At 48.0% G+C, this 16983-nt stretch overlaps 2 pseudogenes; both read left to right on the forward strand.

Moving 5' to 3' along the window:
* The first annotated feature begins 5154 nt into the window (after positions 1-5154).
* On the forward strand, positions 5155-6546 carry LOC124659674 (annotated as a pseudogene).
* An 8104-nt stretch (positions 6547-14650) lies between these two features.
* Positions 14651-16155, forward strand: LOC124660421 (annotated as a pseudogene).
* The last annotated feature ends 828 nt before the right edge of the window (positions 16156-16983 follow it).

A 16983-nucleotide genomic window follows, 5' to 3' on the forward strand; every position in this document is an offset into this window, starting at 1 on the left:
AGTTCAGTTGATAGAGTCATTGATTGGTCTCAAATTGAGATAGCACCTGCAAATGAAAATAAAATTGAAGTTCCTACAGGTTAACAAAATAGTAAAGCCTCATAATTGTTCATCAACAGCTGAAGTGGTCTCAAGCATGGCAGATCAAGCATGGGTGGTAGAAAAGTCAATTGGCATACTTCGGACTGAACCAAATATAGGTGCTACTGATCTCCAAAAAAGGTTTAAAGAGGACAAGGTGTTTCTACACCCAGGTGCATATGCACCCTTTATTTGAAATGCATGTTAAACATATTTAAAAATGTTAGAAAAATACAAATAAAAATTTCTTGTGTATACTTTGACATGTTACATGCTTACAAGTTATTTCAGCAAAAATCGATATGTTTCGTGCCTTGTGCGAAAAAGACAAATCTTTGGTGCTAAAATAGTCTATATTTCGAGTCATTATTTGTCTTTTTTACACAGGGTACAAAAATTGTTGGTTTTATGTGAAACTTTACGTGCACACATAGAACATGTCCCTCTACATGCTAAATTTTTTTTCTTATTTTTTTTACATTTTGGAAATATGTTTTATACATACCGGGTGCATATGCACCCGGGATTAGATTTGGTTTTCCGGTTAAAAGACGAGTACAAAGTTACTACTGGGTATCAGACTGTTTGGAGGGCCAAAGAAAAGACCATGGATAAATTATATGGTACATGGGGAGAGAGCTTTCAGAATCTCTGGAACTTCAAAGCTGAGATTGAGAAGAGATCTCCGGGTAGCATTGTAGAGGTTGATGTGAAGAGCGAAGGAGGTAAAGTGTATTTCTGCAGATTTTTTATGGCACTCAAGCCAAGCATTGACGGGTTTTTGAACGGTTGTAGACCATATGTTAGTATAGACTCCACCTTCATGAATGAAAAGTAGAATGGTCAGTTAGCAGCATGTACAGCACTAGATGGACATAACTGGATGTTTCCTTTGGCATTTGGGTTCTTTGCTTCAGAGACGGAGGATAATTGGACTTGGTTTATGCAACAATTGCATAGGGCAATAGGACATCTTCAAAATCTAGCTATCTGTACAGATGCATGCAAAGGGTTAGAGAATGCAGTTAAAAAAGTTTTTCCTCAAGCTGAGCAAAGGGAATGCTTTAGGCATCTGATGGAAAACTTTAAAAAAAAGTTTCACGAAGACGTTTTTGGTCGGATGTGGCCAGCAGCCAAGGCTTATCGCGTAGAAACATTTAACTACCATATGCTTTCATATTTCTTTGGGGGCTCCTAGTAGGAATGTTCTTAGTACGCGAACCAAATAGGCCCATCTCTCCAATGTTTTCTCATAGTTAATAATATTGAGTTCTTTGTATGCATACTCATAAGTTATTGTTGAGAACACATGCCTCTCTTAGGCGGCTCTAGAAATCCTCCAACACCCCGCCCCCACACACCTCTCCCATTGTTTTCTTCTCCTTTATACCACCAAAAGAAAACATTGCATCAAGAATGATAGCGGCGAGGCTCTTCATTCCTTCCCCAGAGCTAGGGTCACCAGTTTTTCGTAAGGCTCTTTGAGAGCAGGTGGTTCACTTTGTCATGTGATGGTTGAAATTAGCTTCGCCACCTTGAATGCCTAAGAAAATACAATCTAGTGAGACATATCGGACTAATGAAAGCCCACGATCTTACTTTTGAAGTCTTGACATTTTTCATAGAAAGAATATATTAAATAATACTATCTCTATCTATAAATAGGCGTTATGAGATTTATCTAAATCTGAATGTATCTAATTTAAACAAACTCAGACATCTATTTATAGACGGAGGGAGTATACTAATATTAAGAATATAGTCTCTACAACAATGAAATGACCAGATCCGAAAAGGAAAAACAAAAAAAAGGAGAAAATGAAAAAGAAAGAATAATTTGTTCACTTACGATTTGTGTATATCGGCATATGTGTAATCAACGATGTAATGAAGTTGTAGATTATAAGATTCTATGATATATAGTATTGTAAATAGTACTGACAAGAAGTCCAGCGCTAGTTAGCGCCGGATGGATGTAATTTTCGGTCTGGGAGGGGAGATTCCCAGCGGCGAATCCACGGCCGATCCCTAGGCTGGGCGAATTCGGTCAAAAATATACCAGTTTTTGGCAAATTTTCGGCACAATTTCAGAATACAACACAAAATGTATAAAATTATGAGATTGTTCGCCGAGATTTGGCATTATTTCAACAAAGTAAATAGTTCAACAAACACAACATGAACAACACAACAAACACAACAAATCATGGTGCATCAACTCTTGCTACACCCTTGCGAGCCCAATGTTGGCCGACCAGATCGTTCTACATCTTTTGATGCACATGTGAGTCTCGAATCTCCTGGCGCATAGCTAGGAAGAAATCCCATGATGTCGACACATGATCATCAAGCTATGCAAGAGGACCCTGTCGGTGATATGGCTACAACAACTCGACCTCAGGACTGGATGTTTTCGCTCATTCTCTATAATCATGTTGTGCAATATCACACAACACTTCATCACCTCCCACATATGATTGTGTGACCAAGTCATAGCTGGGAACCAAACAACTGAAAATCTATGCTGAAGGATAACAAATACTCGCTTGACGTCCTTCCTGGCAGCTTCTTGCTCCTAGGCAAACCGCACTTCTTTTGGCAACTTCAGGCTTAAAATCATCTTCACAAATGTTGACCATTTAGGATAGATGCCATCTGCAAGGTAGTATCCTTTGTTATAGTGGCGCACACTAACCTCAAAGTTCACCGAGGGAGCATGGCCCTCAACAAGCTTCGCAAAGACAGGCGAGCACTGCAAGATGTTGATGTTGTTGTTTGAGTCTGCCATTCCAAAAAAGGAGTGCCATATCCAGGTATCATATGTAGCCATTGCCTCAAGTACCACACTACATCCTCCTTTGTGGCTTTTGTACATGTCCTTCCAAGCCATTGGACAATTCGTCCACTTCCAATGCATGCAGTCGATACTTCCAAGCATCACAGGAAATCCACTTGCTGCATTGATTGCAAGTATCCGCTCAGTATCTTGAGCAGTGGGCGATATCAAGTATAGTTCCCCGAACACTATGATTGCCCTGCAAAATTTATATAAGCAATCAATGATGGTGCTCTCGGCCATGCGTAGATAGTCATCGGCATTGTCACCTGGAGCTCCACATGCAAGCAATCTCATAGTGACCATGCACTTCTGTAGCGAGGAAAACCCAATCATGTCGGTGCAGTCCGGTTTGCATCGGAAGTAGAGGTCCAAGTTCCGGATGGCATACATAATCTTCAGAAAGAGACCCCGTCTCATCCCGAACCGGCGCCTGAATACTGCCTCAAGGTGCAACGGTTCATCTGTAAAGTAATCAGCATACAGCATGATGTACCCTTCCAGGTGCTGCCTCGCCTTGGCCTTCTGGCGACCCGACGCAGAGCCACCACGCTGCGGCTTTGAGTTCCGCTCTGCGTATAGGCTGGCCAGAGACGCCGGGATCCTCATGTGCTCTTCATCTTCGGCGGCAGAGGGTTTCTCCTCCTCCAACAGCAAACAAACATTTGCTCGACCTCGTGGTCGGAGTCCATGGCCGAGCAATCAAAATGCCAAACACCTCACGGGTGTGGTGCTATAGAGGTCGTCACAGGGATCGGCAATGGAACGCCGGTGAGGTGATGAACGGCGGCGAGCTCGGCAGTAGCTAGGGAGTGGGTGCGGCCTTTCTACCGGCGTATACACGACGGTAGAGGGTGGTGGTGGTGCCGACGTCGAGGTGGCAGCAACGAGGTGGTTTGTGCAACGCGAGTGGAGTGGTGGAATCTTTGTGGGTGTGATGACGACAGTCCTGGCCCACGCCTTTTCTCTTCATCCGGCGCTCTCCGGGGTGTTGGGTTGGGCCTGCGATCGCCGGATGAAAATAGAACCAATCCCGCAAAAAATTGGGCTCCTGGGGCACGAATTTTCGTCCATCCAGCGATAGCTTTTGGCCTGGGGATGGGGTGCTGGGAGCCGAGCGGAGATGATCTTAGTTATCTGAGAAATAATGACAACCATTTGAATCAATATGATGAGATAATATATTGTTTTTATTTTATTTTGGGCACGCTATTGCTTACTCCACGTGGCTTCAGTTTTCAGTTCTGCTCTACGGTGCCTTTGCCCTCTCCGCTTCGATTTCTTTCACACACCCTCCAGTCTGCCCAAGTGAATAGGAGGAGTTGGCCAATGGAGTTCGAGCAGCACCGCAGCAAGAAGGTGAGAGCATCTCCGGTCGCATCCCCCAAACGACGTCCGTCAATAGCGCCGGATTAGTCGTTTGGGGGACATCCGGACGAAATTTTCGTTTGGAGGAGGTCCCTTTCCTAGCCATGTCCCCCAATCGCGACCTCCAAACAAAAAGCAAGTGTAAAAGTCGTGTCTGGCATCCCTGATGGAGCATCTATACACAGGGGATGGGCTAGGGACGCTGGACAATATTTGAGGGACGTCCGGAGCGAAGCGGCCTTTGGGGCATGCGACTGGAACGTTTTTTTTGCCGGCGCCTTTGGGGGACGCGACTGGAGATGCTCTAAGAGGGGCAGAGTTGAAGCCGGAGGAAGGGGGCGTGATGCAGGACGGAGGCAGCGCCGCGATGGCGCTGGAAGACATGCGGAGCTCCAGACCGATGACGAAGACTACACGGTCTTCTACCGGCTGGTATAGCTACCTCGCTGGTTTATGTTTATGTTTTATGATTTTTTTCAAATATGTAAAAAATTGCCTATGCATGAAGTACCTTCGTCTAATTTTTCTTAAATTTAACTGTTTGCGTTAAATTGTGACAATAAATAAATAAATGATGCCGGTCATCCAACATTCTCCTCTAACATTTTTCACTCCTCTTCTGGAGCAATCCGAGGAATGTTCTGCAATCTTGTAAACAAACAAAGTAATTTTTTTTCATAGATATGCAATCCTCTGAAATTCCTACAATGATTTTTCAAGAATGCATACAATTTAGATGATTGCAACTTAATAAACCGATGATGCCGGTCATGCAACATTCTGCTCTACATGCTTGACCCATGACTAGTCTAGTTCAACACCAATCAATGCTGCAGCTGCCTCGGCACCTCTTCTTTGTACGGCTCTCACTTTTCCTCGCTCTCTTGTCCTCACTCCTCCCCTTCTTAAAAAGCTCACCAGAGACTAGACAACAAAGAGATTCCTATCCCACAACTCCTGTTCATTGTGATCTGGACTGGAGAGGAAGAAGAAGGTAGATGCTCTACTCAACAAATCTGCCCTTTCTCACAAGTCGTGTGTTTCTCTTCTGTTTTCTCCCGCCATCGAGTGGTTTCTTTTCACCGTCGCCTTGAGCTGCCATCTACGGAGTACTTTGTTTCAAGGCAGGATGATGCAGGGTGCTAGCGCCGAGAGGAGGAACGGGGGCTCCCCGTCGGCCATGGACGAGAGCAGCGCCAAGAAGGCGAGGCACGAGCTTCCCAACGGCCACGTGAAGCAAGAGGTCGCCGTGCAGGAGGACGCCGGAGAGGGAGGCGCGGTCGTCACGGCGGAGTACGGCTCGCCGGTGGAGCTCACCGTGAGGATCGACGTGCGCGTGCTCCACTGCCCTCTCTGCACCCGCCCCTTCAAGCCTCCCGTCCTCCAGGTTAGTTCCATCCGATTCTTTCGTGGAAGAAGAAAGACTGCAGATTTGTTTTGTCGTTGCCAACTCCGGCTGGTTTGCTCCTGTGTGCAGTGCAAAGGCGGGCACTTGGCGTGTGGCGTCTGCGTGGCCGCGCTCCCACGCTGCCTGTGCGAGGCGTGCGAGGAGGCCGACGGCGTCTTCGGCCTCTGCCCCGCGCTGGACGCGGTGGTGTCGTCGGCCAAGGTCGCGTGCCCCCACGACGGCTGCGGGCGTCCGTGCCGCGTCTCCTGCTCGTGGCCGAGGACGACGGGCGCGTGTTCCTGCTGACTGTGGGCGCGCTCGGCGGTGCCGGCACCACGGCCGTGTCGGCGGTCTGCGTCCGTGCGAGCGCGGCGGCGAGGCCAAGGTTCACGTGCAAGATGTGGGTCAACCTGCCGCCACCGGCGGCCGAGAACGGCAGCGGCAAGTCGGACGTGGTCCTGGTGGAGATGATGGTGCGCAGCAGCACGTCGCCTGGCGCTGTGGTCGCCGCCGACCAGCCAACGTTCCTGTCGGTGCCGCCGATGTACCTGGTTCCGGGTCAGGGCGACGACGGGCCGTCCAGGGAGGTGCCTCTCAGCATCCGCATCGACAAGGGCTCCCCGTGGTCGTCCTGATGCTGCAGGTTTGGGACGTACGTGTTCATCCTTATCTTGGGGATCCTACTGAAACTATCTGTGTCACTGTCACCTGAACCTACCTGTGACAGCTCAACTCAACTCAAATTAAGTGTCACATTAGGGAGGTGTTTATGAAGGCGGATGTTGCATGCTACTCCTGTGAAGACATGCACTCTGCCAGTCTAGGTGTTCTTGCGCTGCGACTTAGCTTGGTCTAGTTAAGCATTTCATTTGGATCTCTTGCAACTTGTGATGCACTGCTAAATGTTTAAAGCTTGAGCTTGATGCCCGGCCTAGCATTTCTGCTAGTAGATCAAAATTTATAAATATTCCAACGTCGAAATTTGGTTATGGCAACTAGGGAAATTCCAATCCGGAAGGTGCACTTTTTTTTCTTTGCCACTCTTTCAAGTTTCCGAAAATACAAACTAAAATTATTTGCACTCTTTGCACCCCGGCTAAACCCATTTTTAGAACATTTTGTTCACACCAAAACAACCGTACTATAAAATTGCACATTGCAGGGGTCAAGGCCCAGAAATATAAGGAAACGCGGCAAACTTAACACGGAGGCTGAGCTACACGCCGCTTTTATTTGCAAACACTCAAATTTCTTATTTTAAAATTTCAAAATAATCCGAAATAAGATCCTGGGGATAGCCAATAATATATACTACAATGGTGTAAAATCTCAATACAAACTACTCCCTATTCTTGGTTACGCAAAAATCACAAATTCTGGAAAAAACATTATAATGGGTAATGCACGTTTCAAGACTATAAATTTTATCAGATTTTGTCAATTTCGTGTAGGCTAAAATATAAATTATTTTGCTTTAAGATTTTACACCATTGTAGCATAAATCATTGGCTACCTCAAGAATTTTGTGTGAATTTTTAGAACTTTAAAATACAAATTTTGTCTATTTGAAAATAAAACTAGCTCGGTTTCCAAAACGTCACACTCAAGGAAATGTTGGCTACTCCGACCGCTACTCCCCTTCCCTCCCTCTACCAATGCCTTGCCGATTTGCACTACAGAAATGGCATGAGGTGCCAACAGCCGCGGGCCCTCGGTGTCCACCTCGGCGAGACCATGCAGCCCTCGGTGTAGCGGCGGCCGTCGCTGTAGACGCAAGATGCCGACGATGGGTCCCATTCCTCGGCGTAGCATGCCTAGCGGCGCCGTCCATTTGACGGATGTCAGGCCTACAACGACGGCCTCCCCCTCGACATACCTCCACATGTGTCGCTTGTCGATGCGCTCGAGCACGTCCTGGGCGACCTCTACGCCGACGGCCTCCCCCTCGGCGTACCTCCACATGTGTCGCTCGCCAATGCACTCGAGCGCGTCCTGGGCGACCTCTACGCCGGCGAACACCCCTTGGCCTAGAGCTTGCTACACCGACTGCCTCCCCCTTGGCGTACGTACCTGCGTGTTTTGTGTCTACGCCACCGCTACGCCGATGGCAGGCCGTCGGCATAGGCCAACCATTTGGTCCTAGGACCTGCCTATGCCGACGGCAAGGCCCTCGGCATAGTGGCTGACTATTTTTTTCCTGTTTTTCTGTTTTGCTCGTTTGGCAGCAACAAAAATCACATGAGTTCGCATAAAAATTCATAGAAACTGCACACAAGCAAATACACATAACATGAAGTGCAAATAGCAAATAGATATGGTAGTATCACAACATCATCCAAAATGTACATAGTAGTGTCATAGCATGAACTAGAGATACACATCGGACTACATGTCTATCTCGAGGCCCAAAGCCCTAATGATCTCCTGGGAATAGAGGGCCAGAACCGAGCTCGTCACTCGTTGAACTAAGGCATAGGAGGGCGATATTGCGCTGCAGATAGAAGCTGCAGAAGAACCATCGAAGAAGTACCGGGAGAAGCACCAAAAGAATTGTTAGGAGAAGGACCACCATGATCAACCGGTGTGATCTCAGCCCACAATCCGAGGCATGACCAAATTGATGGCCGGTGTAATACTCGAGCTTCGTTAAGGATGCCTTGTGAGTCCAGTTGTATGTTACACCATATCTCTCAAATTGATGGCCAGTTTCCGATGCCACTAGCACGAGAGCACGTAGGCCGGCATCACTAGCTACAACATCGAACTTTGGCACCTCTTTTACTGCATGCACAACTTTTCCCTTCTTGAAGTTCTTTTTGTCTTCTCTGAACGGATGCTCCTTTTGAGGTACTGTCGATTCGTGACAAATGCAACATAATTGCGACCCTTATTTAGCCATAGGAACTCAAGTCGATGCTTGCACACTGGGCATGACCACTTACCAACTGTCCACCATCCGCATGTTAGGGCGTACCTGGGCATGTCATGCATTGTATACTGCAACCAAAATTTCATGTAGAAGTTTGTCTTCGATGCTCGGTCGTACGTCAACATCCCGTGGTGCCAAGAGTGGTTCAAATCATCCACAATCGGCTGCATGTAGACACTCAAATTCTTCCCCGGGTAATCGGGCCCTGGAATGATGAGCGACAGAAACATGGTATTCCTCGTCATTAGGACTCCAGGAGGGAGATTGAGCGGAATTACAAACACGGCCCAGCAATTGTAATTGGCAGCCAACATACCATATGGATTGAAGTCATCTGTTGCTTTCGCAATTCTGACATTCCAAGCCTCTGCTGTCCTATGGGGGTATTTTCTTTCGAAGTTTTTCAATGCATTACCATCGGATGGATGTCCCATCTTCGCCCGCCCTTGCTTGCCCTTTATTCGAATCCCCTTGTTTTGCCACGCCATATGTTTGGTGGTCGCCTCGATCAAGTAAAGCCGATATTCTTTTTTATAAATGGGAAATACCGAAGAATCGACTTTGCGATCTTTGATTGCCTCACCCGACCATCCTTTTCCGTTACCTCTTCATACCTACAGGCCTAACAAATGACACATTACTTGTCCTTCGCAACCTGTTTCCAGAAGAGAACGCAACATTTTGGACAACAGTCTATCTTTTGATAATCCATGTTGAGCTCCTTCATGAGTTTCCTCGTCTCGTGCAGGCTAGGCAGACAATGCCCTTTGGGCAACATGTTACCAGTTGTTCTCAGACTTGCTTCGAAGCCGTCAAGGGTGGTGTTGTACCAGGTCTTGTCGGGTAGACATTGAGAGATGGCATCGAGCTGAAAAATCAACGCGCCCTCATATAGAGGCTTCTTAGCCGTGGCCATCATATCATAGAATGCCTTCACGATCGGCTCCGGTTCCTCCCGGTTACGGCGGTTCCTCCCGTGAAGGTGGCGAATCCGGCATGCTGGCATCGTTTAGATTATCTAGAAACTCTCTAATCCCATCATACTCATTGCCATTGAGCCGATGCCGCATCACCTCACCTCTGTCACGTTCGTGCTCAGAAAAGTCGATCTGCATGACGTAACGAGGCATATACCCATATTGCAGGAATGTGTTTATACATTTCATCCTTACCACCACGGTGATGCTTAAAGCAGCGATCACAGGGGTAAAGTGCCTGATCCAACGCCTTTGTGCCACGTGCCAACTCCTTCACTAAAATCTGAGTCTTATTTATCCACTCATATATTTTATTAGTCGCACTAACACAGGTGTTGTACATCCATCCATTATCAGCCATACTCTGCTTTATTGGGAGCCAACCCGCAACCATAGCATTTATATTAAATAGGAAAATAAATGCATCATATTTTATTTTTTTACATGGCAAAACGAATGCATCAATCTCAATATCTACTACGTGGGCTCCTAGCAACTACCGGATCCGTAGATTGAGTACATTCTCCATGCTCTACCTCGGTCCGAGTCAGAATTTCGACAACACCTCCCCGCTGCTCTCCTGATACACGTCTCGGCAATAAGCCGTGACGATGTGCATCTGGAGAACAATGGGGATGCGCTACCAAAATTTTGACCCGGACTAGAGTAGAACATGGAAAACGTACCCAACTACACATCCGCCGACTGTCCCGTAAATGCAGCAAGCGTTACGGTTGAAAATATGCCGACCACTAATGCATATTTATCCGTGTAACGCTTACGGATGGGAAATGACAAGGTTACGCGACTTGACAAGGAAATTAAATCTAGTGACATTAAAAATGCAGAGATGGAGTCGGATATTTAGCTCACCCTCGGTTGTAGAGGAAGTAGTCGAACATCGAGTGGTGTGGTCACGACGACACGATGGTCACGACTACGCGGACACGACGACGCCTATTTCCATTTTAATAAAAAATCAAATTATTAAAATCATTTCACATTTCCATCTTTATTTCCATTTTATTCCATTCCTATGAATAAATTCCAATTTTTCTATTTGCTCTATTTGTATTTCTAAATCCTCTACAACAATAGAAATATTTTTTTGAAAAAACATGGAAAAATTGCTTACATGGAGGAGGCATGGGGCGGTGGGGTCAGGCACAGGGGCAGGAGGCAGGGGCCGCCGACTGCTGCGGGAGCTCGGGGTGGGGGGAGGCGCGCGGCTGCTGCGGGAGCTCAGGGTGGGGGGAGGCCTGCAGCTGCTACTATGGGGGCTCGGGGTGGAGGGAGTCGGTGGCACGTGGGGCAGGTGGCACGCCTGAGGTGGAGGGAAGCGCGCAGCCGCTGCTAGTAGTGGCACGGGAGCTCGGGGGAGGTGGAGGGGAGCTCGGGCATGCAGAGGGGAAGTACGGGGGAGGCGTGAGGCTGCAGAAGTTGAGAGGGAGGTCGGGGGAGGCGCGGAGCAAGGGGCTCGGGAGGAGGGCGGTGGGGAGGTGGCGGCGGGGAGGTGGTTACAGAGGTGGAGGGGGAGCAGGGGGCTCGGGAGGAGGGCGGCGGGGAGGTGGTGATGCATGTAAAATGCATACATGACCTTTGCACTCTATTGCAACATATTACTATATATTTCCATCTTATATAATGTTATTCCCATGTTTTATGATGTTTTAGGGGATTTTCTAAAGAATGCCCCTCCTCCGGTTCTAATTATGTCTGGCAGAAAACGCCATTTTTAGTGTATTTGAAATTATAGGAGTTACGGGACTCTAAAAAGGGCAAGGTCAGGAGCCATGCTTCGGAATTTTTGAGACGAACAAAATGAGCTAAAGTGGGCCACCAGGAGGTTAGCAGTCTGGGAAAGAGAGGGGGTGGCACGCCCTCCCACTTTGGGCGCGCCACCTGGCCTCTTTCGGGCCTCGAACATCCGTTTCGCCTCATCTTTTCGCGAACCAACTTGTTTTGCCCTAAAAACTACTATATATACGACCCGGGGGTTTCTTCGAGGCTATGGTGGCGTAGATCAAAAACATAGAAATAGAGAGTCAGCATGGCGCCGCCGCGGAGATCGGAGGGGGAAACGCTGCCGGAATCACCTCCGGTGAAGGCATCGACACCATTTTCATCATCTTCATCAACATATACAACAACTCTTCATCATCCCCCTCAGTAGTCTATTGGCAAACGTGATGTATGATGCAATATATTGTTTTCCCATGATCTATTATATTTCTATGTCGATGTTTGACTAGTGAATTGTTCATGACAATTGTTATATATAATTTGTTGTTGGTTACATACAACTATTTGTTATCTTCTATGATGTTCTTATGTATCGATATATGAGTGCACACATATGTCAAGGAGATGCATAAGGTTATCATTGTTGCATGTTGATAGGGAGCGGGACTGCTAGAGTTGACAAAAACCTAGTCCTAATTTTTAGATGCATGTTGTATTCATTCATGGTTAATCAAACGAGGGGTCCAATTATGGGAACCTTTAAACTTACAGCGGTGATTGGACTTCATGTCTTAATAAGTCCTTTGTTTGCTCATGAAAATGGCCTTAGGATCATCCACTAGGGGTGTACTTGCTCAGTTACATGGCTAGACCTATCGATGACTCCTCTCTAGAAGAAACACTAAAAAGACTATAATAAGCTTCACTAATTATGAAAACCACAAATGAAATAGTAATTTCCTGAACATTTGCTCTCTTGAGTTACTCCACTTAACTTCACTTCATCTCATTGCATTTTACTTTATTGCACTTTACTTTCCTTTCATTTGTTTTACTTGCATTTTATTATCAGCACTTACGGTTTCTAGTAAAACCTCTACACATACACACACACACACACCATAGCTACTACCTTTGAATAGAAGGTCATATAAGTGGGTTATAGGGCTTTAGAGAATAGATAGTTTACCTTCAGCTCCTCGAGGGTTCGAGACTCAAATACTTATCGAATTGTACTGCGGTGGTCCCCTGCACTTGGGGGTTATCAAGATACTTTTCTGGCTCCGTTGCCGGGGAGCATAGCGCTAGGATTCTATTCTTGTTTGTATTGCTAGTTTACTTTTAGTACCTTTATTTATAAAATCAAAAATACCAAAAATACTCCTGTCATGAGCAAAAGTATGAATATCAATGACATTTTGCTTATGTACTTGAATGCTACTGAGATTGCTAAAAAAACGTAGAGAGTCACAAGAAGGGTTATTATTAGAACATTGCTCAAAAAATTTAAATTATATTGCTCTTGAGCAGTGGGCGATATCAAGTATAGTTCCCCGAACACTGCTATGATTGCCCTGCAAAATTTATATAAGCAATCAATGACGGTGCTCTCGGCCATGCGCAGATAGTCATCGGCATTGTCACCCGGAGCTCCACATGCAAGCAATCTCATAGCGACCGTGCACTTCTGTAGCGAGGAAAACCCAATCATGTCGGTGCAGTCCGGTTTGCATCGGAAGTAGAGGTCCAAGTTCTGGATGGCATACATAATCTTCATAAAGAGATCCCGTCTCATCCCGAACCGGCGCCCGAATCACCGCCTCAAGGTGCAACGGTTCATCTTTAAAGTAATCGGCATACAGCATGATGTACCCTTCCAGGTGCTGCCTCGCCTTGTCCTTCTAGCGACCCGATGCAGAGCCACCACGCTGTGGCTTTGAGTTCCGCTATGCGTATAGGCTGGCCAGAGACGCCAGGATCCTCATGTGCTCTTCATCTTCGGCGGCGAGGGTTTCTCCTCCTCCAACAGCAAACAAACATTTGCTCGCCCTCGTGGTCGGAGTCCATGGCCGAGCAATCAAAACGCCAAACACCTCACGGGCGTGGTGCTATAGAGGTCGTCACAGGGATCGGCAACGGAACGCCGGTGAGGTGATGAACGGCGGCGAGCTCGGCAGTAGCTAGGGAGTGGGTGCGGCCTTTCTACCGGCGTATACACGACGGTAGAGGGTGGTGGTGGTGCCGACGTCGAGGTGGCAGCAACGAGGTGGTTTGTGCAACGCGAGTGGAGTGGTGGAATCTTTGTGGGTGTGATGACGACAGTCCTGGCCCACGCCTTTTCTCTTCATCCGGCGCTCTCCGGGGTGTTGGGTTGGGCCTGCGATCACCGGATAAAAAATAGAACCAATCCGGCAAAAAATGGGCTCCTGGGGCGTGAATTTTAGTCCATCCAGCGATAGCTTTTGGCCTGGGGATGGGGTGCTGGGAGCCGAGCGGAGATGATCTTAGTTATCTGAGAAATAATGACTCCCATTTGAATCAATATGATGAGATAATATATTATTTTATTTTATTTTGGGCACGCTATTGCTTAATCCATGTGGCTTCAGTTTTCAGTTCTACTCTACGGTGCCTTTGCCCTCTCCGCTTCGATTTCTTTCACACACCCTCCAGTCTGCCCAAGTGAATAGGAGGAGTTGGCCAATGGAGTTCGAGCAGCACCGCAGCAAGAAGGTGAGAGGGGCAGAGTTGAAGCCGGAGGAAGAGGGCGTGATGCAGGACGGAGGCAGCGCCGCGATGGCGCTCGGAAGACATGGCGGAGCTCCAGACCGATGACGAAGACTACACGGTCTTCTACCGGCTGGTATAGCTACCTCGCTGGTTTATATTTATGTTTTATGATTTTTTTTCAAATATGTAAAAAATTGCCTATGCATGAAGTACCTTCGTCTAATTTCTCTTAAATTTAACTGTTTGCGTTAAATTGTGACAATAAATAAATAAATGATGCCGGTCATCCAACATTCCCCTCTAACATTTTTCACTCCTCTTCTGGAGCAATCCGAGGAATGTTCTGCAATCTTGTAAACAAACAAAGTAATTTTTTTTCATAGATATGCAATCCTCTGAAATTCCTACAATGATTTTCCAAGAATGCATACAATTTAGATGATTGCAACTTAATAAACCGATGATGCCGGTCATGCAACATTCTGCTCTACATGCTTGACCCATGTTCAACACCAATCAATGCTGCAGCTGCCTCGGCACCTCTTCTTTATACGGCTCTCACTTTTCGTCGCTCTCTGTCCTCACTCCTCCCCTTGTTAAAAAGCTCACCAGAGACTAGACAACAAAGAGATTCCTATCCCACAACTCCTGTTCATTGTGATCTGGACTGGAGAGGAAGTAGAAGAAGGTAGATGCTCTACTCAACATATCTGCCCTTTCTCACAAGTCGTGTGTTTCTCTTCTGTTTTCTCCCGCCATCGAGTGGTTTCTTTTCACCGTCGACTTGAGCTGCCATCTACTTTGTTTCAAGGCAGGATGATGCAGGGTGCTAGCGCCGAGAGGAGGAACGGGGGCTCCCCGTTGGCCATGGACGAGAGCAGCGCCAAGAAGGCGAGGCACGAGCTTCCCAACGGCCACGTGAAGCAAGAGGTCGCCGTGCAGGAGGACGCCGGAGAGGGAGGCGCGGTCGTCACGGCGGAGTACGGCTCGCCGGTGGAGCTCGCCGTGAGGATCGACGTGCGCGTGCTCCACTGCCCTCTGTGCGCCCGCCCCTTCAAGCCTCCCGTCCTCCAGGTTAGTTCCGTCCGTTTCTTTCATGGAAGAAGACTGGCCGAGGGGCGCGCAGTACGTTGCTGCAGGTGAATCGGGCCACACCTCCCTGCTGCCCACAGATCAAAGTCTAAGTCCGGTTGGTTTGCTCCTGTGTGCAGTGCAAAGGCGGGCACTTGGCGTGTGGCGTCTGCGTGGCCGCGCTCCCACGCTGCCTGTGCGAGGCGTGCGAGGAGGCCGACGGCGTCTTCGGCCTCTGCCCCGCGCTGGACGCGGTGGTGTCGTCGGCCAAGGTCGCGTGCCCCCACGACGGCTGCGGGCGGTTCGTCGTCTACCACGAGTCCGGCGAGCACCAGAACGCGTGCGCGCACGCGCCCTGCCACTGCACGGAGCCCGGCTGCGCCGGCTTCGCGGCCTCGCCTGAGGCGCTCGCCGGCCACCTCACGTCCGTCCATGCTGTGCCCCTGCACACCGTCAAGTACGGCAAGGTGAGCCGGCTCCAGGTGCCGGCGTCTCCTGCTCGTGGCCGAGGACGACGGGCGCGTGTTCCTGCTGACTGTGGGCGCGCTCGGCGGTGCCGGCACCACGGCCGTGTCGGCGGTCTGCGTCCGTGCGACCGGCGCGGCAAGGCCAAGGTTCACGTGCAAGATGTGGGTCAACCGGCCGCCGCCGGCGGCCGAGAACGGCAGCGGCAAGTCGGACGTGGTCCTGGTGGAGATGACGGTGCGCAGCAGCACGTCCCCTGGCGCTGTGGTCGCCGCCGACCAGCCAACGTTCCTGTCGGTGCCGCCGATGTACCTGGTTCCGGGTCAGGGCGACGACGGGCCGTCCAGGGAGGTGCCTCTCAGCATCCGCATCGACAAGGGCTCCCCGTGGTCGTCCTGATGCTGCAGGTTTGGGACGTACCTGTTCATCCTTATCTTGGGGATCCTACTGAAACTATCTGTGACTGTGACCTGAACCTACCTGTGACAGCTCAACTCAAATTAAGTGTCACGTTAGAGAGGTGTTTATGAAGGCAGATGTTGCATGCTACTCCTGCCATTCTAGGTGTTCTTGCGCTCGATTAATGTTTGGTGTGGCTTTTTTTGGCTTTTGGCTTTGGCAAAAGCCACCAAAAGCACCTAAATAGGTGCTTTTTTTGGCTTTTGGATTTTGGAAGCCAAAAACAAAGATCCTATTCTTTTGGCTTCCAAAATCCAAAAGCCAAAAAAAGCACCTATTTAGGTGCTTTTGGTGGCTTTTGCCAAAGCCAAAAGCCAAAAAAAGCCACACCAAACACCCCAGCTTGGTCTAGTTAAGCATTTCATTTGGACCTCTTGCAACTTGTGATGCACTGCTAAATGTTTAAAGCTTGAGCTTGATGCCCGGCCTAGCATTTCTGCTACTAGTACATCGAAATTTCTAAATGTTCCAACGTCGAAATTTGGTTATGGCAACTAGGGAAACTCCGATCCGAAACTAATTGCGGGTGCACCTCTTTTTTCCCTGACACTTCCAAGTTTCCGAAAAATACAAACTAAAATTATTTGCACTCATTACACCACGGCTAAACCAATTTTTAGAACATTTTGTTCACACCAAAACAACCGTACTATAAAATTGCACATTGCAGGGGGTCAAGGCCCAAAAATATCAGGAAACGCGGCAAACTTAAAACGAAGGCTGAGCTACACGCAGCTTTTATTTGCAAACACTCAAATTTCTTATTTTAAAATTTCAAAATAATCCAAAATAAAATCCCGGGATAGGCAATAATATATACTACAATGGTGTAAAATCTCAATACAAACTACGTCCTATTCTTGGTTACGCAAAAATCACAAATTCTGAAGAAAAAAATTTATAGTGGGTAATGCACGTTTCAAGACTATAAATTTTA

Source organism: Lolium rigidum, chromosome 6 (assembly GCF_022539505.1).
Source record: "Lolium rigidum isolate FL_2022 chromosome 6, APGP_CSIRO_Lrig_0.1, whole genome shotgun sequence".
In the NCBI taxonomy this organism is placed as follows: Eukaryota; Viridiplantae; Streptophyta; class Magnoliopsida; order Poales; family Poaceae; genus Lolium; species Lolium rigidum.